The sequence below is a fragment of the Leptonotus elevatus genome, chromosome 1, assembly GCF_054856555.1.
Source record: "Leptonotus elevatus isolate MCC_2025b chromosome 1, RoL_Lele_1.0, whole genome shotgun sequence".
Lineage (NCBI taxonomy): Eukaryota > Metazoa > Chordata > Actinopteri > Syngnathiformes > Syngnathidae > Leptonotus > Leptonotus elevatus.
Window position 1 is genome coordinate 20,234,160 of NC_141239.1, and position 24,521 is coordinate 20,258,680.

A 24,521-nucleotide genomic window follows, 5' to 3' on the forward strand; every position below is an offset into this window, starting at 1 on the left:
TCTCGTTTAACAGCGCTCCTCAGACTCGCCGCGGCAAAAGGGCAAACCTGCGAGTGGTCTCGAGGAAAGGGAGAAAATTGTGTTGACTTTGGAGTCTCCCGTGTTTCTCCTCATCACAGGAGTGAGGGCTCCAGTGATTTTTATTGGGCGCACGGTTGACATTTTGATTTTGACTGTGTACTTTTGACTTTGATGTCAACCCCTGCAATTTTCCACGCAAAAAAACAAAAGAGGTCACGCCGTGTCGGGCCGGAATGTACAATATTTACTGTAGTTCCCCCGTCTGCTACGTCACGCCGTGCCCTGAGAGAGCACTTGTGTCCACGTGTGGGATACGACGCACTGTATTGTATTAACGTCCCGTTTCGTCTCCCACTCCCTCTCTTGACCTTTTAGCTATGAACTGAATCCTCCTAAGAGGGGTACGCGCATACTGACAATCGGGACGAAGTTGAGAATTTGTATCCCTACCGACACAAATTTGTAATTGGTGTGCGCGTCTCAATTTGCGACTGCCTGCCTACCCAAACCTAGAGCTCACTGCACGTCACTGACTACTACTACTACTACTATTACTACTACCAGTGGCGTAACACCATGCTGAGGACCCGGCGCAAAATTTTTTCCCCCCCATCCACCGCCACAACAGCACTTTTTACAATTTGTAGTTATACTCACTCATTAGAAGCTCATCTGCGCGCCGCAATTAGCGAAGTCATTTACGACGCTCCTATAAGTCCAAAGTAGCATTTGTCAGAAAAACACCTGTTTCCTTGTGTATTGTATCTGGAGAATGATCCAGAGCGCCTGAGCCAAATGATGTTAGCTTTTTGCATTTGGCATCAAATTCTTCTCCTGAGGCTGTGTAGACGGCGGGGACACGGGGAAGCCGCCTTTTGACTTTATTTTCAACTCTCATCACGTCATCAAGACTCATCGTGACTGACAGATGCCGAAGTCAAGTGATTAAATGCTAATTTCCGACATTGTATTTACAAAATAACTGGCCGTTTATTTCCCCGTTTTTGTTCTTTATTTCTTTCTTTCTGTAATTGGCCCCTGCGCTGTCTCTGGGCCGCGGTGCGACGCACCGGCTGCGCCGTCGATATTTACGCCACCGACTACTACTACTACTACTACTACCATTCTTTCTTCTTCTTTGTTTGACCAAAAGTCAAATCTCCCTGTGACAAACGCTGCCGCTCACAGGTCAGTCTTGGTACTATGTTACATATATGGCAATGTATGTAGCCTACTGTGCTGCGTTGGTTGTCTCTTACATCACACACTAAGAGCAGTAAGCACACACATTTTTTTCCCTTGTCATGTGTGGGTCTGTCGCATTTTAAAAACCAGTCAAGAGGTTAAAAAAGCTCCACATTGGTTCACGATAACTCTGAAGTTGATTCATCAGCAGTCAGGTTTCTATGATGAGTATTTCTCAGCATGCAGTGTGGGGTACACCACCCCTTTTTTATCCTCCAAAGTGTGGCATCCCAAAATCCAGCCGTCATCGCTCATTCATACGCTCGCTTCATTCACGTGTGACGTGCCAGCGCTGTGGTGCCAAACTTCTGCGGGCCAAACTGTGCCATGTGTTTTTGTTTTTCTTTCCTTTCGCATGTGGAAGCAATTTTTGCTTTGTTAAAATGAGTATTATTTTAATTGTGGCAATTATAGGTTAAACTGTTCGACCACTTGCGAGGTGCTGACCGGCTTTTGACAAGAAGACAACTTGACTCCTTTCGGCCCATTCAGCTCTCCTTAAATACTTTTCTTCACCTTTCATTAAGTTGCCCTCCCAATGTGCATCAAGAAGAGTGAATGTTAGGATTAGAAGCTTCTTTATGGTTATCATAAATAAGCTTCTAATCCTAACATTCACTCCATTACTTAAAAATAGATTTTCTGACAATTGTTTAGAGCTGATTGGTGATTCAATTTCGTGGGTAAAAAGGGGAATCAAAATTGCGTGCACTACCTGACTACATCCAGCAGAGGCGCTTTTGAATCAATCTTGAATAGTTTGCTGTCTAAAGCCTACACCACAATTTAGGCTAAACCATGGTACAGTGGGGTAATAAAGTATTTAGCCAATACCCAATTGGAAGTCTATGATAAGCGAGCCAAATATTTTTTTGCCCCACTGTATATGGATGCCAACCATTAAGCCTAATTTGAGCCCGATTCACCCCTTGCAAAGTCACCATAGGCCTGATAAATGAATGTCTAGAAAATAATATACTGATCCTGAGGTGTTTTTGTCAAAAGTTATTTTTCTAAAAATAAAATTCTAATGCATTTAATTTAGTAAGGGTGAGAGGCTTAACCACAATTGTATAATTAGTGCCCTCCAGAATTTTTGGTATTTCAGTCCTCTTTGCCAATTTAGTCAGCCATTTTAAGGTCATTTTGTCAATTTTTAAGTGTCCTTTAAAGATTTGTTGAGGCTTATTGTCAATGCGTATAACCGGAGCATGGAGGCGGGGATTTGATGACTCAGCATGAATTGCTCAAAATGTCTTGTATGTGATAAGGTTCTAATACATCTCTTGTCCTGCACATCGATTTCCTTCAGCTATTGTTTCCTCGCCACTTTCGAGGAGCTCAGAATATTCAGAACTATTCAGAACGTTAAAGGGGAAGTTAACGTTAAACATTTATTGACATTAATATTTTATATGTGACCTCACTAGTCTAAACATGACATTCTGATTAATATTGCACTTTTGATATATGAGTTATGAAGCAAAATCCAGTCGTTTTTATCCATCTCAGGGGGTGGCCATTTTGCCACTTGCTGTCGACTGAAGACGATGTCACAGTTACTCAGCGCTCATGCAACGACCAATCACAGGTCAACTGTTTTCTGAAGCTGAGCTGTGATTGGTTGTTACCTGAGATGTTACTGTGATGTCATCTTCGGTTGACAGCAAGTGGCAAAATGGCCGCCTTCTGACATTGATAAAAATTGCTGGATTTAGCAGCTTAACTCATATTCCACTAACGCAATATTAACCCAAATACCGTATTTAGACTAGTGGGTTGCATATACAGTGGTCTCGGAACTCGTACAAATCGGACTTCAACCAAAAAGTAAAGTAGAGTAAAACATGCCTCGGAGTTTGAACTCATTTTCGGAGTTTGAACACCCAACCAAAGCAAGCTAAGCCGAGCGTACCTTGAAAACGGGTAGCCGAGCAATGCTGAATGCTCACTTTACGGTAGTTGAGACGATGCACTGAAGAAAGACAACAGTGCCAGTGGCAGCAAAGAAAAACATACAGTGCTGCGAACCACAGTGGAATTAGGATTATCGCGTCATTGTAACTACCGTGAGTACTTCTGAATTAGCCTGAAATGAGATGATACTCGGGACACCAGGTTCAAAACGCGACTGTCCCGTCAATTCGGGACTGTCCCGTTAAAAACCGGGACGTCTGGTCAGTGGTCACCCTAGTCAGGCCTCAAGATCGATTGTTAGGTATTTAACAACAACTAACAGAAAACAACATTGCCAAATTAATACACGGGGGGTGGGGGGATAATTGGATGGATTCTGACCTGTGACAGTTTGAGGTTCCACATGAACTCATTTGTACAGCGTCATTTCGAAGGCATGCTCCGTTAATGCTTAACAGTACATACTACTTTTTATTCAATTTGTATTACATGTATGGCTGCAAAGTGTTTATTATACAAATATTTACTATAATTATGACTTTATTGCTGTGTTAGTGCAGATTAGTAAACCTGGGAGCCCCTGTATGGCAATAATATGTAGCACTGGGCAATGTGTGTGCCTTAAGAAAAACAACACTTGACTGATTGACTGTTCATTTTCCCTATAGTCAAAGCACAAACTGTATAGTATCCCCACTCCACTACCACATTTGGTCTTGTTTTGCCGAGACACAGCATAACTCACACGGAACATAATTTACACTGTGACAAATCAGATTATGATGGGCAGCAAAAACTCCCTAAATTTTTGGGGAGTCCAACTGTTTGCTGGCTAACCTCTCTGCGGTTTCCTCTTTCGGTGACCTCTAAATCACAAGAGAGGCAGAGAGAACAGCCAGGCAGCTGAGGAGTCACGGTAAAACAACGACGGTACCATCCTTGATGGATTGTCTCACCTCTTGCTAGGCGTGTAACAGGAGCGCTAAAGCAAATTCTTTGCCGGCGGCTCGGGACGCACTCTGAAGTCAGATTTTCAGGCGACTCGTTTATGTAAACTGCATTAGGGGTCTTTGTGAGAAAGTGAAAGTGGTAATTGTCCACATTCCAAGTTTCAAGACGTAAACTATGGGACCGTCAGCCGTGAACACACCAGCTGCTTGCAATTTGTGTAGTAGATAATAATCAGGCTACATGCAAAGCAACGTTCCTTCTGTCAGACATTAGGCTGCGGCCAATGCCATACGGGATTTAAAAGGAATGGTTGGTTTAGTTTAAACGACCTTGCGCCAGAGGAAAAACTGGACCTCCTTTGGCCACAATCCCAGAGAAATCCAGTCCACTTTTGTCACAAAGCAAAAATAAAATAAAATTGCTTTTTCACCTTTTCTGCTTTTCCCGTTGCTGAGGCTTGCTGTGGTGTTTAGAAGTGATCCATTTAACAGAGTATGATGGATGACATTTTGAGACGTACTGTAGTTTAGCGGCAAGCGAGCGATTCATCATGACGAGACGCATCGCGAACACAATAATAACACCAACATGTCTAAAGACAAGCTCCCAAAAGCCTCTCTGGCAAACATCCCGACGTCGTGGACTGGCGCAGACACGGCCGGCAACTGTAGGGTCCTCCCGGCTGATTGATGGTCCTCTCCTCGGCCCTTCCCGTGCACACATGGCCGCCTCATGAACAGCTGAATGAGATATGTGATTGGTTGTCAGGCAGGAATCATGGACCGCGTGTCTTTTCATTGGAGCCCTATTCTAACACGAACGATCGAGTTTCATTTGGGTCAGATGGCTCGCTATGCTGTGCGCTCGCAGCGGTTGGGTCATCTCGCCAGTGTTTCCAGGAAACTCTGGTATTTCTCTAGCATGAGAACGGACAGGGCAATGACGCTTTGTAAGAAATCATCCACCCAGGTCTCTTCAATTATAAAACATTTGTGGAATTGCGAGCTGTTTTTTAACACAATGGAACCTCTAAGGTTGAACACAGTTTGTTCTGGTTCGTTTGGGGTTTGCAGCAATTGCACAGAGGTCAAAATGAATAAGGTGTCAGCATTAGGAAACTTTTACTACCTGTGCAGGTAATGTTTTAATTCACATTTTAACATTCTTCAACTGTCATAAAAGTGTAATGGGAAGGAACCACTGTAAAGTGGAAAAACAACAAATAAATATCAGACAAGTGCAAAAAGAAGGTTAACCTGTGACAATGCTTACTTGCAGGCGACAATGCTTACTTGCAGGCGACAATGCTTACTTGCAGGCGACAATGCTTACTTGCAGGCGACAATGCTTACTTGCAGGCATTATTTGGGTTAAACGTCAAAATTCTGGTTTCTGAAACATTTGGGATACCCTGTTTACATGCATGAGCAGAGTTACTTCAGACAACTTCATTACGCAAAACGTCATTTCCACTTTTAACTTTCTATGGTCAATAAAGGATATTATTTTCATGTCACTCACCCTATAGACTGTTTCCTCCTCACTCCCAAATGTGTGGTTCTGTGCTACGTCGCCATGTTTGTTTGTTGCACGCCAGACGCTCAGACTTATATAAACGCATGTATGTTTATAGACACACAGTGACATTTTCGCTGTAGAAACAGATAATGTGACAATGCATCAATGTTGACTTTAACGACTGGCAACGTAAAATGGCCGCCAGGCATACAAGTAGTTACTCAAAAGAACAAGATTCCTTGCGAATAGAGCATGTGCAAAGCACGAACCAACGTTACATTCAGTGTGGCAAACCCGATCATGTTTACATGACCAAATATTTTGTGTTTTTGCGTGTTTTGAATATTTCCATAAGTAAGGAAAGTAGCTATTGGGTGTCCTAAATGTCGCTAGACGTCGCTAAATGACGTCATTGCCTAATTTACATAATTGGCAATTTGCATGTAATAGTAATGGATGCTGTAAGAGAGACATCGTGGGAGAGGTATAAAGTGAGTAAAATAACACCCAAAAGAACACCAGAAACATTTCTTTAGTCTCTAGATTTGTCGCTAGTCGCTAAAAGTTGCCAAGAGGCTTTAGAAAGTCACCAGATTTAGCAAGAAAGTCACCAAGTTGGCAACACTGAATATTTGGGTTATTGACTGCATGTAATCGTAGTCACTGTTAATAATAAAATAGAATACAATAAAGTCATTTTTTTATTTTAATGATGGAATAACGAATGGGATTTGCGCCACAGATTTGCCTCACACATGCTAAATTTTGAACATTATTGTCGCTGAAGTGTAAAAACAGGCAACTGAATATTAGAAATAAACAGTTCCAGGGTATAACTTACGACTACTAAACCTTTTTTTTTTTTTTTTTTTTACTGGGCAGTTAATTATGTTCTTTAGTAGCATTTTAACATTAACCTAACTGTCAAAGAATGGAAAGTAAAACCTGTAAATATTTAATGATGAATGTTTAATATGAATTAATTAATTAATTAGTTCCCATCACATTTCCCATTAGAAATGATCAGGTTTCCATCACAATTCTTGATTTTACTTTACTTAACTTTGAGACGATTGTAAACATTTTAATGTATTGTTAAAACATAAAACAAGTAAAACTCCATTTTCAAAGGGGAAATATTTGTATGAAAAGTACTTCTTCACTTAAACACGTACGGTGACTGCGTCCTGTTCGAAACTGACGCACCTCACACACTCAATTTTGAACATTATTACTTGTGACAGTGTAAAAAGAAGTTAACCCCTGTAAAAACTCAAAACAAACCTTGTTGGCATTCAACTGCAGAGGTTCCACATAATTTCCAATTCAGAACGCTGCTATGACAGTGCGTCTTAAGTTTTATGGACAACCATCATTCACGGTGTGTAAAACGATGAATGCCGTTAAGTCTGCATCATCTGATACAGAAGACCATGTTTCAAGTCCACACAGGGCTGCTACTGATGTGGATTTTTTTTCACTGACAGGTGCTGTCCGCCTCGCAGAGATTAGGTGATCACTGCTGCCCCCCTCAACCAGATTCCTTTGCCACTTGGAATGTCTCACATGCAGCGGAGGACGGAGCTGTCCTGGCGTCCTGAGGCGAGGTAGGCGGCGGGATGAGAGGGCACGGGGTCACTGGTAGGGTATGAACTGCTCTCACGCTGTGTTTTGGTTAGCTTTGAGAGGGCTTGGCAACAGGATTACACTGGTGTCAACCGCGTGAAGAGTTTTATCTGCTTGAGAGGAAGGCCTTAAACTGATAAAGTGAGTTCCCCAATCTAGCCTGGAAAGAGGTCAAGTTGTAATCAGAAGGAAGTAGCGTCATGTCGTAAATCACCAAGCACTATAAATGCAAGTCAAGAAGAATGATGAATAAGGTTCGAGTTTTAATACAAGGTCCAAACATTTGATGCAGAGATGCAAACGGATCAATTGACAGCTCTGTCCTGCACTTGGATGTTTGTCACCTTTGGTTTATTAGACGTGTACATATATACATATATATATATACATATATATATAAAAAGACAGCCTACATGTTAGCTTTGTGTTATGGTACTAAAACAAGTACGGGGTCTATATTTTTATAAGAAACATTTAACATTTATGCAAATGCAGCATTTACTAAGTGTCTTTTTATGCCGTGTGGCCACGTATTGTTAAGATGCTACACAAACTAGTTTCTTGTGTGCTGATCATATTATCCTTGAAATCTCAGGACATAAACTGTGGACCACCAATTAGTACAGTTTTAGTCTGAAATCTTGGAAGAAACAACACTGTGACTTTCATGAACTTCATCCTTCTTAATGTTGTGATGGGAGCAGGAAAACCCCTGATGCTGTCCTAAGTATTCATTATTAAAACATGGGTCACTGTAGTGGTGGCATGGCTCAGCGGTAGAGTGATTGTCTCCCATCTATGATGTTTTGGGTTCGATCGTCACTCCTCGTGATCATGTCCCAGTGTCCTTGAGCAAGACGCTGAACCCTGATATGCTCCTAGTGGACCTGGCAGTGCCCAGCATGGCAGCAATTGACCACATTATGGATCATTGAAAATTACAAACACTCAACCCTCAGTTAGGTGGGGCGGAGCTAACTAAACAGTTTGAGGAAGAGGCATAGTACTACAGCATCCCTGGACGGTTGTGGTTAGCATTTGATTTTCGGTCAGTTTTTAATTTTCGTTGTTCAATAAAGTGTTCAAACAACACTGTAATCGTAATGTGGTAGGGTTAAGGTTAACAACAAAGAAAGAAAGAAGGTGCTTCGAGGTTGAAAATCCGTGTGGTCAAATATCAAATGTTTAGGTCTACCCGACGTGGTGGCACGCCTCGAACTGCGCTCTGCATAAAGGGCTTACTCCACCATATGGTATAGTTAAAGCGCTGTATAAAAAGCAGTCAATTTACTATTTAAAGTTAAGCTTCTAATGTTTTAGTATGGTACATCAAAATGGCTACAACAGAATGATAGATTTTTCTGTTATTTACATGAATAATTATTTTAGAAAACCTTTCACATGGTCTGTCACAACTTCTCTACACCTTCACAGGGACATGTTATAACTGTTTCCACTAAAGATGAGCCTACTGAAGTTAGAAGGATTTTGTCAATTGTCTTCAATTGCTTTTTAAAGCTGACATACTTGAGGAAAAATTGGGAGCACAACTTTGCTGCAAGTCGCAAAGATGCTGTTGATTCCCCGTCGATCAGTTTGCTGTTTAAAGAATTACAATATGATGCACAACTCCTGCCCCGCCAGCACTAACCTGTTAAATGAAACACATGGAACAGAAATAATAGATCAAGTCATTCTGAGAGACTCCCATTTGTTTGAAAATCATTTGATGTATTTATCATTTGTTTTACAGATGTGTATCTTGATTTGCAGAAATCAGTCCAGTTTTGGTCCATTGTTCTTTTTTTATTTAAAATTTTTAATAATAAATGTGCCCTCTAGCAGTTTTTGGCATCCTTTGGCTATGGTAGGAAGAACATCGGACAAGCACTTAAAAGGTAGATGTTGATTGGTGGACAATCTGGCAATTGCCAAAAGTGCAAAAAGCGCCTTTGCTTGCTCTTTGTCAACCAAGAAAAAATACACAAAATGCTGAAAGTCCTTCATTGTTGTCAGATTTGGATTTACAAAGCTAAAATGTACGACACATTGAGCTCTCGGTTTCTTTTCATTGGATTGTTGTATATTTATGGCATAGAAGTGTTTTTCGTATAAATATTTAGGTTAACTTAAAATCTCGAGGCACGCCACCCATAAAAAACTGTTTGGAAAAAACAACTAAAATGGCTATAGTGTTTTATTTTTTAACATTTACATTATATCTATTGTATCATTGAACAACAACTTCACATAAGTTGGAAAAGCGCAAATAATTTCTTAAAATCAAAAGTGCAAACATTATTACATGTGCATTATGCACATTATAATCAAACTACATAAAATATATTGCCAATGCTAAGAAATATGCAGTGCTTCATTCTATCATGGCCAAAATCATTGCCATAACTACTATTCCATTTCCTCCTCAAAATCATCAGCTTCCACTTGATCTTTCTGAAAAATATACTTTTGTACACTTTCAATTAAGAGAGTATTGTGATATATCTTCATTTTATAATTCTACACATTTTTAGACATGTTTAATGATTGATTTACGTCAGAAAACTGCCAAACTCTATGCTTAACATGCATCATTCACAATTTCACCTACAAATGCACACCATTTCTTACCTTAATTTGTTCGGTGCTCCCGACAGACCTAGACTCCATCGCCATTTTTCACGTGTCACTTGTAAAACACTTGTTGAAGGACGACTTTATAATTCACCACCGCTTTCGTGCAGAATGTCAGAATATTGGTTTGCACGGTCGTTTAATTTGCTGTGATTCCATCCATCCATTTTCCAAACCGTTTTTCCTCAAGAGGGTCGTAGTTTTTAGGTGGTAAACGCTTCACATTTTCTCTGCTGTCAATGTCAACATACTAGCATAAATATCTATGTTCGCTAATGTCTAAGGCCCCATCCAGACGTAAGCAAAGCCGGCTTTGTTCGTCAAACAAATCTCGTACACAAAAGCATTTCAAGACTTGCGTGTGTCTAAAAGAAGACACCGAGGACGTTTAACGGCTGTAATGTATATGCCAAGTCTGGGGTGGGGCTGTAGCGCAACCACAGGGAGTTAACGGAAAGCTTAGAGAAGAATCAGCGAAGAAGATGGATTTTTTTTTTATTGCAATCTACAGAATAAACATGGTTTTGCATGTATCAAAACAACATGAAAAAGACGAATACAGGAGAAGTGACAATGGCGGGTGATTCAAGTACAACACCGCTTGTTGAACGTGGGAATAAAGAAGCAAAATATTTTGCTGTAAAAGCATAAGCAAGCTAAAGAGGCTGCGCAAAACGACTACGACACGGCTATCCGCCATTGACAGACTGACGGTTTGTGCGCAGTCACGCGAGAATTGGCGCATGCGTCATCAATCTGTGACAATGCGTCGTCATCGAGCGGCGACCATTAGGTCATCACTGGAGGGAGTAACCTGCATAAATCGTTCCACTCTGGAGCCCGGTTTCAAAAGTGATCGGTTTCAAGCTCTGAAACTGCGCCGTCATTTGGACGAACGGCTTAAACGGTAAGAAACTTGTGAGGATACATTGAAACTGGCAAACATTCGGGTGAACGGGGCCTAAAACAGGATGTGACGTGTAGCTTTCTTCTTCGTGAGTTCAGTTTCGATGTGAGGGCTGTCGTTTACCGCCCACGAAGCCATTTCCAGTGAAATAACCCAAAACTGAAGTGCATCTTATAAATGTATTTGTTGCGGCAAAGTTGCAGTGTTTGGACAAAGTTGCGTGTAAGTGTGATTTCGCTGGATTTTCTTCAGTTACTCGAAAACTACACACTATTTCCGGATTTGTTGTTACCAATTTGGTGGAATTGGATCATTTACCATGGCACACCAGACAGTATCTCACGGCACACTAGTGTGCCACGGCACAGTGGTCGAGACACACTTGTGTAGGTTAATAACACACTATGGCACATTTTCCCTGAACGTAATTCAGTTTATGTCGCTGTCGTGGGAACGGAACTCCATAGTAACATGAGGACCTTTAAACAGGACCTGCCATACCTGAGTTTATGTTTCTATGTCCAAGAAGCTTTCCATAGCCAACTGGGCTAGCCTTGCTTGCTTAGCACCACATATACTAATTAGGCCTGATTTTTATTAGCTTAGCATTTTTGTTACAGAGCTAACAACAGTATAACATTATTCTACTAAACCAATACCAGTAAAATGTTTACCTTGGAGCAAACAAAGGCGTCTGTTGATTTTTGATGACTTTAGCCAACTATGCGGACGACTAAACTTTAGGATGTAGGAATGGAATTCTTTTGTTGCCTTTCCATAGCCAACCAGGGCTTAACTATGTTAGTTTTGCGCCACAGATAGTAATTATTCCTCATGTTAAAAGTATAGCATTTTAGCTTCTGAGCTAACAACGGGCATGAATTTATTTTAAGTGCCTTGCTAACCTTGGAGCAGATAAAGGTGTCTGCTGATTTCTAACAAATTTAACCAACTATGTGAAAAACCACAACGTTTTATCCAGAACATGTATTTATCTGTGTTTGGGTTTTGGAAAGAGGAATGTACGTGTCACATCGTTTAACTATAATTACTTTTGTGTTCAACTTCTGTGCTGTGCTGTGATTGGTTCCAACCAAAGTACAAACTTGGTTTATGCTGCTGCTGTAAGAACTGAACTAAAGACCCCTGGCCTAGCTATAGATTATGTGATACTGCAAACAGATAACAACGTCGCACACGCATAAGCTACAGAATGTTTGGGAGACAATAGCGATGCAGATGAGACGGAGGCGCATGTTGCAGATGGCTGGTTAAAGGGAGGTCACACATGCTTTGAGGACCCCAGGGAGTCGTGTGGGATGAGACGGGCGGTGCCTTGTGTTGGAGGTGCAGCTCCTGGGCGCCACGCGGATGAGCTCATGAAACGCTATGCTGTCCGCCGAGCCGGGGGTTGGTCGCCAAGGGCGAGAGGCGAGGGCGACCCCGCCATCAATCACTCAGGGCTAGAGCTGAGACCGCTGCTCACGGATCATCCCGAGCCGCAGGAGGAACACGGAGCCAAGGCCACATGAAAGGCATTGGAGATGGAGGCTGAGGGGATAACAACCAGGAGGTGTGCTGCCACGTAACTGGAGAGTATGGAGACGGGCACGAGGCGGGACGCCCGTGAAACCTGAAGAGAAGCTTACGACTGAAAGGTCCGTCCATGAACCCGTCACCTCTGCTGGCGAGAATCATTTCAATTTCTTGACTGTGTGAGCCAGGAATCAGTCAGGAGCAATTTCAGGACCCCCTTATGCCCACGGTGAGCGTGATCCACCACCAGCATGTTGGCAGACTGGAGGCGCACGCTCGTCTGGTGCTGACAGACGAGCAGCAGACTCTCCAGGTACCAGTCGGAGTCCATCAAGAACCAGTTGTGGGAATCCACTCAGCTACAGACAATCCTTTCAGTGCACTCGCACGGCACTCTTCTCAAAATAAAATTTCTCCACAACTGTTGCCCGTTCATTCACTTGAGTACTAATGTTACAAAGGAACTCTTTGTTGGTACACTAGCTACAATATGACGTTAAAAAAAAAAAAAAAAATATATATATATATATATATATTTCACATAAAGATATAGAAAAATCACTTCAGAAAATCTGCCATACAAGCAGATTTTTCATTCGTATGGATGAGTGTTTTCCAAAGCTTTGAAGTCACGCACCCTTTCAACAGTCCCACAGAGTTGGCGCACACTCTCTCCATTACACATACAGCCTCAAACAAGTCGTTTTGTTTTTGTTTTTTTTAAATCTGTGTGGGCCAGTATTGCATGTGAGTGAGGGGATTTGTTTTTAAATCATGTAAAGCACTTTGAGTTGCATTTTTTTGTAATGAAGAATGCTATAAAAATAAAGATTGATTGATTGATTGACTGAAAACAAAACCTGTTTCATAGCCAATAAAGGCTAGCCTGGAAATCCAGACTCGCTCGCGGCTCTGTCGGAAAGTGGTTCTGGTCAACCGTCCTATCAGTCGCATTTCTGAGGCGGGGTAAACCTGAGCTAACAGACATTAGAATGAACCAATGAGCAAAGAGCGGACGTGACGTCAGAAAAGCGACTCATTGAAGTCTCTTTTTTTCTTCTTCTGCGGAAACGGAGTAAAAATCCAGCATCCAGCCGAAAAGAGACAGTAGTGAATGACTTATGTCGTTGTTGCGGGAAAAATAATGAAAAGTGACGTTGCTCACGAAGACGACGTCACGCAAATAGACAAATTTGATTGGCCGGCCTGTTTGCGGCTGGAGCTGAATTGCTGTCCATGGATGCCGGTCCAGACTAGTGTTGTCACGATACCAACATTTTGACTTCGATACTAAACGTGCATAAAATACCTCGATACCGGTACTGAAACATCAGCAAAAGCAGCAAAATTCAAACTGACAAAAGAACTTAAAATTATTTAAATTTTTTATTAATTCAAAATATTAGGATGTATACATGTTAATTTATGTACATACTGTATATAATTATGTTTATACTGTATGTGCTTTCACATTGCATGCCATATTCTTGAAGTACTGTATTTGACTGCATTTGATGTCATCCATTTTAAATATTGGCAATACAGTGGCCCTCCAATGACTCAATGTAACGTTGCTTGAGTGTGCGTGCATGTCTCTGCTCTTCTCCATTCCTGTCCCAATTAGTCAAATGTGTAATCAAATACTACAAACTGGGAACAAAATAATTCACACTCCACTTATTTTTAAGAGAAGTGTCAAAAATGCGTCACAAGTTGTGTCTGTTGCTCTGTCAGTCGTCTGAGCTTTTTCGATGCATAACTGTGATTTCCTACTGTGTGCCTGTCCATTGAATGCACCTTGAGTTCACTGCAGGAATGATTGCTGCTTTTTCTTCTGCTTCTCCGTGAAAAATATTTACTTTTGCTACAAAACGTTTCTAAAACTGAAAATTGAAAACCACACGTGTGTTCTTCATGTTTTTATTGAAAACATGCGTAGGCAATCCCAATAGTCGCATGGCTTGCACGCTCCCGTCGGGCCTTAATTAGCGCGTCATACTTCTCAACGAGGATATCCTTAATTAGAATACAACTAAATGTATTATATACTATATATAATTAGTTATATATATATATATATATATATATCAATATATATCAATAAGAAATATAGAAGATTCATTCATCCTTCATTCACAAATTATGATATATGATATATGAACATTTTCATTAAAAGTCAAAATGGCGGTTTAAAATTTGTCTTGAAAGAAAGAAAGAGAAAAAGAAAACAAAGAAAGAGTAAAAACAGAAAGAAAGAAAAAAGAGTGAGGAAAGGAAGAAAGAAAGTAAGAGGAAATAAAGAAAAAAAGAGAAAGAAAGAAAGAGAAAAGAAAGAAAGGAGCAAATATAAAAAAGAAAGAAAGAGAAAAAAGGAAAGAAAGAGAAAAAAGAAAGAGAGAAAGAGAAAAAAAGAAAGAAAGCCTCATCAAAATTGAACTTTTGTGAAATCCTAACAAAAAATAGTGATGCAATCATAGTATTGCACACATATCTATTGTCATTTGTGCATTCAGCAACACCACAATACTATATATATATATATATATATATTTTTTTTTTTTTTAAGGGAGCACCTGTGTCACATAAATCTGTAACAAACTCCCAGGCCAGTATGTTACATTTCTAATAAGCATCACAAAACAGAGAGGGGGTAAGTGAAAAAGAATGGCTACTGTATGGGCGCGTAATAAGAGCCAGCTGTGGACGGCCGCGTGCAGGCCTCTCTGCAGCCGGCTGTGCGCTGCTAGACTATTTCAGGCCGGGGAATAGCTGACAGACGTGTCATAAATCCATCTAGTTGTGTCGGTTTGCCTTTTCTGTGGACTGTCGAAGTAAATAAATTGTATTTTAACTGGTGACACTTCCCTGTGCAAGCATGTTGTACATCATGTCGGAAGATTAGTATACACTCCAGCTAACTAGTTTCACTAAAAATTTGCGGTAGGTTTTGATTATTAAAAAAAATAATGTAATTATTAGACACTTTGTAATTAATTAGTCCCAGTTTAATAGCACATTTTTTTTAAAGATATAATTATTGATTGAAATTCAGATTCTGATTGACAAACAAATGTTTACTTAAATAAAATTCAATAAAAAAAATATCAATTATCCATCAGACTACTACATACGCAAGCATATTAGTGCATTTAATTTATTTCCTTTTCCCCCCACAAAGTGCATTTATGGAAATGTTATTTCAAACTGACACTATTCGTGATATCAATATATTAAACAATTTATTTTTCCTAAACTTGAGCATATTTGCTTCTATATTCCAGAACACTGGAAACCCTCAAATATCCTTGGCCAAAAGTAAACACACCAGCAGTTTAAGAACCATTTCTATATTCTACAATGAAAGAAATAAAATAAAATGCGGGTAAGTGTGATTAAATGCATTTTCTAACACATTTTTATAGGGATGTTCAATATCACTTGTTTTCAGACCAATACCAGTACTTGTTGCGTAGTCACAGATACCAATACTGAGTACCGATACCACTAGTACTCCTGATACATAACATTTCCCCCAAAATCAATGACAGATCATTTTAAAGAAAGACATACATATGCCAATACAGCATTTTCCTTAAAATTGCATACATTAATGTAAATGCTCTATTCTTCTCATTTCTAGTTCCTGGTCACGAAACGGACACAAGTTATGAAAACCAATTCCTTGAAATAAGTCCTGGTATCAACCCGGTACGGATACCTGGTGTCGGTACTTGCCAATCCCGATTTTTTTTTTATGTAAATAGCTACATCATAAATTCCCAATCCTACTAAAAACATAATTCACATTTATCACTATGATTTATAACTTATTCTAATTAAGTCTAAGGCACCGCCGTATTGCAGGAATGCATGTGACAGAATCGTAGCTTGGGGTTTGTCTAAATAAATAAAAAGTGTCCTCTGCTGAAGTAATTGAGGCCCTCTGAAATGAAACATGCGCGTTTCCTGCTTCGTTCTCAGCGCTACACGCTAACGTGAGGGAATGTGACGCTGCGCCTGTCCGAGCAATCACTGGAAGCGCTACATCATGTTTATTAAGCACACTAAATCAAAGTTATTCTGGCCAAAAGGGAGCTACAATACTCCTGTGGGAAAAGGATGCGATGGTTGCAGTATTCCCTCATTTACATTTTCTCCCTCTTAAAAAAACATACATTTCAAGGGAAAAACGAAAAGTTGAAATGTACCTCCTCCCAACTGTCTTCCTGCTTGATTTGTATTCTCACCTAGTACCATTGCCGTCCGGCCTGTTTTCTCCAAGCCTCCCACACCTTGTGTGGGCCTCAGGCTAGGGGCCCAAGGCCCCAGGCTGACCAGGAAGAAGAAGCGGTAAATTCTTACACGTTCACCTTCCAGCCTCAAGCTTCCTGTGCTCCTGAAACCACAGCGGCGGCCCCTGCGTTTCTAATTACCACTCTTATCACACACACGCTCTCCCTCACTTGCAAATTGCTGATAAGCTGCTCTTGGGGGGGGGGGGGGGGGGGTACGCCCATAGCCATTTAATAATAACAATCTAAATGACACGCATTATATGATAAAAAATAAATATATATATATATATATATATATATATCCAGGTCAACCGTGCTTTTGAGAAACTTGAATTTAATCAAAATTGATGTTCAGTAATCCCTTAATAGCTACCAATAGCATCCTCAGTTCCATTTGAAAGGAAATGGAAAGGATGTTTGCTTATGCACAAATGAGGAAATCAGATGACATCACTATTTATGGAGTCTGTTTCAAATCGTCTCCACTCCTGTTTCCATCCATGCGTCAAGACAGTTAAGTGACTTATTTCTCCCCCGTTGGGACCTAAACCTCATCCCTAATTTCATTCTAAAACACATAAAAAGCAAATGTTCCACTTGTTTTTACCCAGCCAGTGTCACTCTGGCTTCACGTCTTTTAGACATAACTCACTGAAACAGGACAGTGCCGTGCCATACAGACTTGTACCTCTGATACCATTTTGGGAACCGGAAAATTTGTGGGTCGATTTTAACTCCTCATTCAGCATCAGTAGGCTATCTTACACAAAATAAGGCCTATCTGAAAGGGGCTATTGGCCAGAAATGGGAATAAGTCACATACAGTATGTGCAAATTATAAGCAAAGTCCCAAGTTACTGTGGCAGAAATCAAGTCAGGACGTGGGTTAAGCAAGTCATAAATCAAGTCAATCTTGCTCAGTAACAACATTAGCCACTTTGCACTAACATTCCCAATCGCATACGTAATTTCAATGGATTCAAAAGCATAACCAGCATGAGGCTTAATTTTTTACTTTCTATCGGTAAACTCAACTGTAACATTAACGTGGCTTGCCTGTATTTATTAGTTTTATAGTGTTGGACATATACTTCTTTTGTCTTTTATGTTTCAGATTAGGATGAGAAATTTCACCCAAAAATTCAAATAAAGATGCAAGACTTGTCAAGTTGATTCTTTCATAAGTTTTAGCCAAACAAGTCTCAAGTTCTGACTCAAGTCAAGTTGTGACTTGAGTCTGCCACCTCTTCTATCCTATTTCATCAACGTTTATCTTGAAATGGTGTAATATAGAATTGCCCCATCATTTTACATGTTTTTATACGTGTTACTATAAGTTCCCACCAAGAGAGTAGAAGCTAGACTACCTATACTACTGTGTGGCGAAACATGATCTGCATCGGAGTCAGTCTTTTTAACTAAAACCATGTTGTGGCACGTCAACGAACTGACAACGTTGCGGCAAACTTTAACAAGCTTGCCCTCTGAACGCCGGACACAGCATCATTTATTGTAGCAATAAAAAACATTTAAAGTACATGTTCCATTGTTTGGCATTGCCTGTACTGTACTTCAAAGTGAAGTTTTCATTGGGATTATACCAATTGTTAGCAATGCCCACCTCTGCTTTACACCCCCCCCACACACTAAATGCTTTCTGTGTGGCACTTCATGATGGTTGAATCAAGTAGAACGCAAACAACCAAATTGAAATAATATAGATTCTAATCCAGAATTGGTCTGGTCTCCATTGTGGGAAAATTGTGTCTGAAACCTGTCTGAAACCTTTTGATGATCTTCCTGTCTCTCCAGTACACTTGTTCATTCCCCTTTGGGAAATGAAATATATTAAGTTCTTTGGATGGAGTGTAAGCAAAAATGTGTTGGTTCTGCGGTGTTAAAACCAGCAGTTCAGTATCGTCTCTTCTGCTCCCTCCAAAAATCCTTCTGTGGATACCCAAACGATCCACCTGAGACAAACTTTCCAGTGTGGTCACAAAACAACGATGAAGTATCTCATCCAAAGCATGCATCAGCCTCGACAGGGGATGGGCGCAGAGGTGCTAGCGGTGGAGCGAGGTGAAGCGAGGGACTGTTTAGTAGGCCTGCAGGCCGAGGGATGCTAAGTGCGGAGCACTCTTCACCCGGGCAAAGGTTCACGCCGATCATCTGGGCCAATCTGTTCCAGACGTGGTAAATGACACATTATTGGATCCAGACCTGACAAGGGCTTTGTGTATATTACATTACCAGACACTGGGCTCACTTAAGCTTCATTACCTCCATGCCTCCTCCCCACCTAGAGGGAGAAAAGGGAGAGGGCAGTGTGGAGCTCAACCCGCACACCGCCCCCTCAAGCCAATGCACAGAGGATGCTTTTTCCTCCAGGTCAAGTTGGCTTCTCGGCAGTCGGCTCGCCACCGCGTAGCCCTCTTTTTTTCCCCCTCGTCTTCCTCCTCCCTGCCTGCGCTCTGTGCTGGGAACCTGTTAAATGTAACAACACCAGAGTCCGCCCAAGAACACCCAAGATGATCCTTGCCCGCAGGGATTTCTGGGAAGATATTAGAAACACACTAGGTCACCGCACCCTCTTCTCTTCCCACATCGATGAAACCAATGCAACGAGCTGATTTTAGAACATAGTACAAAATATAGCCTTGTCGGAGATGTTGTCGACTAGTCGGGCTATAAAAGCTATTGCACATAAAAGATATGTGTGTGACAAATTCTTGTACATCCGTCTCTCAAATTAGTGTTGTCGGTCAACTAAAAAAAGACCACTGTGTGGGCAGCTCGGTCTCTGAGGACTTGGCTGGAAGTGTTACACTGTGGAGCTAGGAAGGTGGGTTCAAGCTCAGTCTAAGATTTTAGAAAATGGAATTAGTGATAGATTCCGTTGATCAAGGCGCAAAATAATCAAGGCCAGCCTAACGTCATTGTTCCATGTTGCATGGAAGAGGCCTGTTAAAGAGTTTAGCTTGCTACAAAATGTTGTTAGCCGGAGCTTGAAACCGATCAGTTTTGAAACCGGGCTCCAGAGTGCAAAGATTTCAAAACGCTTCCCGTACGCGTCTGTCTGGACACCATATGCAGGATACTCGTCCAGTGATGACATAATAGTCGCAGCTCGATGACGACGCATTGTCGCAGATTGATGACGTATGTGCCAATTCTCGTGTGACTGCGTGCGAACTGTCAGTCTGTTAACAACAATGGCTGATAGCCAGTCGTAGTCGTTTTGCACACCCGCCTTAACTTGCTTATGCTTTTGCAGCAAAATATTTTGCTTCTTTATTCCCACGTTCAACAAGCGGTGTTGTACTTGAATTCGTCTTTTTCAAGTTGTTTTGATACATGCAAAGCCATGTTTGTTCTGTAGATTGCAATAAAGTTTTTAAAAAAGTCCGTTTTCTTCGCTGATTCTTCTTCTACGCTTTCCGTTAACTCCCTGTGGCTGCACTACAGCACCACTCCAGGCTTGGCATATACATTACAGCCGTTAAACGTCCTCAGCGTCTTCTTTTGGACACACACAAGTCTTGAAATGCTTCTGTATGTACAAGATTTGTTTGAGGAACGAAGCCAGCTTTACTTACGTCTGGACGGGCCTTAGTCTGTTGTGTTTGTCCATTCGGTGTTGGTACATTACCTATGTTATGTGTGGAAGTTCGTGCGTCAAGTCATTGTCCCAGCCAAGTCGTCTTTGTCACCGCCAAGTAGCCTTCGTCACCGCCAAGTAGCCTTCGTCACCGCCAAGTAGCCTTCCTCACCGCCAAGTAGCCTTCGTCACCGCCAAGTAGCCTTCCTCACCGCCAAGTAGCCTTCGCTATAGTCAAGTCATCGCCACAGCCAAGTCGTCTTCATCACAGCCAAGCCATAGCCACTCCACAGCAAGTCAAGGCAAATCCGGTCCAGTCACATCCTGTCCAGTCATGGTGACCCGTCTCGTCCAGCTGTCCAGTCATGGCGACCAGCCCAGTCACGTCCTATCAAGTCAAGCTTGTCTGCTCACCATTTTCCTTATGGTTCATTAAAGCACCACACATTGGACTTGATTCCTGTTTCGCCGTCTTATTCTCTTGCATTTGGGTCTGCCATCCCCCATCCACTCACGTCCCCCATGACAAATTGATAGCAAATAATTTTGTGGACCCCCCAGTTTGAGAGCCGCTGCTAAAGGGACAAAGTGCCTGCAAAGCATTTTGTTCTAAATGCTTTGATGAGGTAGCGGGTTATTATTAATAGCATGTGTGTTTCAGCTGTCACCATCAGATGGGTCAGTCGAGTTTTTTGTAAGTGAGATTACAATGTGGACATAAACTAAACCCAACAAGTGATTTGGAGTGTGTCTGTGGGAATTTTCTCTCATTCAACCAGTGTGTGCCAAACTCATTCTTGTCAACATTCATCTAAGCATGCATTTGTGGACCTTGATTAGTCTAATAGGAACAGAAAAGGGTTTTCCCCCAGCTGTTCCCGCAAAATGTCCTGGCAAGATGAAGATTCAAGATTTCAATCATGAACGAGAGGTTTGTCTCATCACCTCCTCTATATAGCATGTTAAAACACCGCAGAGTGTAAAATTGAACCCCTCCTTGGGGGGGAGGTAGACGGATAATGGTTTTAAATTCTTCTTCCTTAGATATCCCACAGTGGGATGTATGCCACAAGTAGTTTTGGCTGAACTTCCCTCATTTGTATGACAAATGCACGAACAACCATAGCACACATTTCTGGCAGGGATCTCCATGCTCAGTTCCCTATTCATCACTCGCCCACCAGACTTTAGACAGGTGTGTATCTGCGACATATAGCATATACAGGAGTGTGCGTGTGTGTGTGTGTATGGGGATTGAATATGACACTACGCAGTGCAGGTATCTATTCCGTGGTTGCAGCATGTAAGCTTAGACTCCACATTTCATGCGTGAGCATCAGACTACAAACCAAACAAGCCAGCCCAGACACATGTAATTTATAATAATGTGATTATGTGGCATAAAGTCGCCACCCGTCACATTCATACCTCAAGCATTGTAAAATAGATTAGTCGTTATAATTTACAGGCTGCCTTTGCCCCTGAGAGATGACCCCAACTTATTTAACACAACAAAGGCAAGTGTGTATTTTCTGACAATTGTCCTGCGCCGGATCGCTGCCCTCATTCAGCTGCCGCCAAGCGACACAAGAGATCCTGAACGTGGCCTCCCACCCCAGGAATGATAACTGAAACGTTTGCTCGCATGATGTATGTGCCATGAGGATTAGTGTTACAGTAAAGAGGCCCGCAGCTTGAGCTCCCACAGTAGTCGGCGAGGAGCTGAAAAACCGCACTATATGTGCAGTCGGCCATTTGTAACGCCGAATAATAACAGCTGCATCATGTCTGATCTTAAAATACGGATATTACTCCTTTGCGCCCGTGCCGCTTTTGCTTCGCGTAATTTGTTATGTTGTAAGTAGGCATTAAGGAGAATTTGAGCTCTAAATGCATCATGTGCCGAAAAAAATAGCAATGTTCTGGCACGGTGTATTTATCAAGCTCAAGTAAAGTCATTAGTCACCTTGTGTGACATCACTTATTTCTGTTTTCCTCCTCTCATTCATCGCTCTGCGTTCTTGTTTGTTTAAGGTCTGTTCATTACAAGCGGCTGGTGCAGCGGGTCACTTTGATGCCAAGAAACTTGTGAATACACAATTGCAATGCTGTTGGAATTATTGAGGAAAGACATTTGGCGTACATTTTTTTTTTTTACACTAAGAAAATCAAAAGATTAAAGCACCAGTGGCGGGAAGTACTGAAGTACAAATTCTTTTTTGCTGTTTTTCAGATATCTGACAACTATTTATTTTTACTTCCGGAGTTTGAAGACAGCTATAAGTGCTTCCTATTCCTTACTTAGCCAAAAAAGGCTAAGGGATGGCGAGTTTTAATGTTCAAGATTTTATGGTGTCAAGGAAAACAGTTTGCGAAAATGCAAACGTCTTTGCTACATTTATCAGACTGTTGATGGATGTTGAAAATACAGCATGTGCTGCATTCAAGTAGCGATGGCTATCTTTCGCATTTGAACCGGTTTGGTTCCAATTGTAAGTACTGGGGTATCGATACTGGTGCTGAACAATACCAATTTTAGTTACTTTTGTTCTGTTGTTTGTGGTAATAAATGTGAATTTATTTAACAATAAAATAATAATAATAAAAAAACATACACTTTAAGTCATTTTTCATTAAATAAAATCAAAGTCAGATTCATGATGTTTTACTATTTCTGACAAATAATAAAACATAATGAATTTAAAACACATGAGCCAGAGGATGGAGTAAAAAAATATTCAAGATATAACATTAATAAAGTAAATAATACCATAAATTAATATTACAAATAACAAAGTGATAAGCAAAGTTCTTTACAATGAACAACATAAAGAACAAAATTAAGCAGTAATACAAGAACAGACGATAAATAATTGAATTAGAGTTATTTTTGGTTCCTTGTGCAGTTCTTTTTCAAAAACGTGCATGAATTCGATCCCAACTTGGAGTGAAATCTCGCAAAAAATGACAGTTGGAAGAGGACATGAAAGACGATGAAGAGGATAATTGGGACTCGGGAGCAAACTCAATGTAGACTGTATCCAACACGGTACGTAATGTTTGCTAGTGCTACAGATTGGCCACAAGATTTAGCTGTTTTATAGTTACCCTTGAAATTATAAATATGGTATAAGTAATATATTGTAACGATGGTAAAGCCACAACCTTTATAACATGATTAAAATTGGGTGAAGACGGACATCTGCTATGTTCGCGTTGTGGTCGGCGCCGAGGAGAGGCAGGCATCTCGGCGGTGCTACCCGAATATGGCGAGCCGATGGTGGGGACTTCCCAGCCACCGCTCAGCCTCAGCACCAAGAAGCCCACGCAGGTGTGGGGCACCACCCTCAAGCAAAGCATGCTAGGAACCGCGAAGCTCCACTCTCGTTTGGCATGCCGGTGTGCGCTTGCTTATTAACCCAAATCCCAAACCCAGAAATGCATTTTAGTATAGCGTGAATGAACTCTAGCACGAGTGGGTGACATCAGTACGCTGGCTGTGCGTACACTGCTGCGTTCAAGTGCGCCATAGAACATTACCAACACATCCCGGTGTGGACAGCCACAACTTAAGACGCACTTCGGAACATGGCACCGTTTGATTTAACGTGAATCGGTGCCGTCTTTGGTAAGTTCAATGATGCACTGACTCTCTGGTTATCCCCCCTACCCAAATATTTTCTCATCGGATATGCACGGTTCATGTAGGTGACCTATTTTGGATTCAAAACGGCAAATTTCGCAGAAAAGTGAGGGATTTTCAGGCCTGCTTCTATAGAGGGGGGAAAAAAGCATCAACACAAAGGTTTGGGAAGAAAATATATCCCCCATCCACAGCTCTCAATATTCCGGTTAAGGGCAAAATACCCGTTTCGGACAAATTCGGAATAACCCGTTTACATGCGTGAGCTCACAGTTATTCCCGTATACATGATAATCAGAGCTGGGCACTTCCGTTAGTCGTCACTTCCCGTCAATGACGATACCCACCCTTTGGCGAGTGCACAATGACACGAAGCCTCAAAAAATAAACATACTGAGCACCAACTGATGCACGTTTATGTCCGTCGATATGTGTATTTTTTTTTGTGCCGAATATGTGGAAGCACTCAATGAAAGATGGACATCGGCAGGAAGAGACGTCATTTTTGCTTCTTATTTCCTACCATCATTTATATGACCTACTATTCGGGTTAGAAAAGGCATAACCAAGAGGTCTTATTCGGGTTTTTAAAAACTGAAATAAGACTATATTTAGGTTTTTGCAAGTGAC

General features: G+C 41.3%; 1 long non-coding RNA gene across 6 annotated transcripts in view; it reads left to right on the forward strand.

Annotated features, from left to right (window-relative positions):
* LOC147181191 (uncharacterized) overlaps positions 1-24,521 on the forward strand; it is a 60,770-nt gene that overhangs the window by 6,527 nt on the left and 29,722 nt on the right. For 4 of the 6 annotated variants that reach the window (XR_015096686.1, XR_015096689.1, XR_015096688.1 and 1 more), the window contains exon 3: positions 7,140-7,259. This is a non-coding gene — a long non-coding RNA (uncharacterized LOC147181191). Of the gene's footprint in view, positions 1-7,139; positions 7,260-15,636; positions 16,835-20,317; positions 20,903-24,521 lie in introns of those variants that run through there. The other 2 variants (XR_015096691.1, XR_015096690.1) reach the window with 2 other exon arrangements.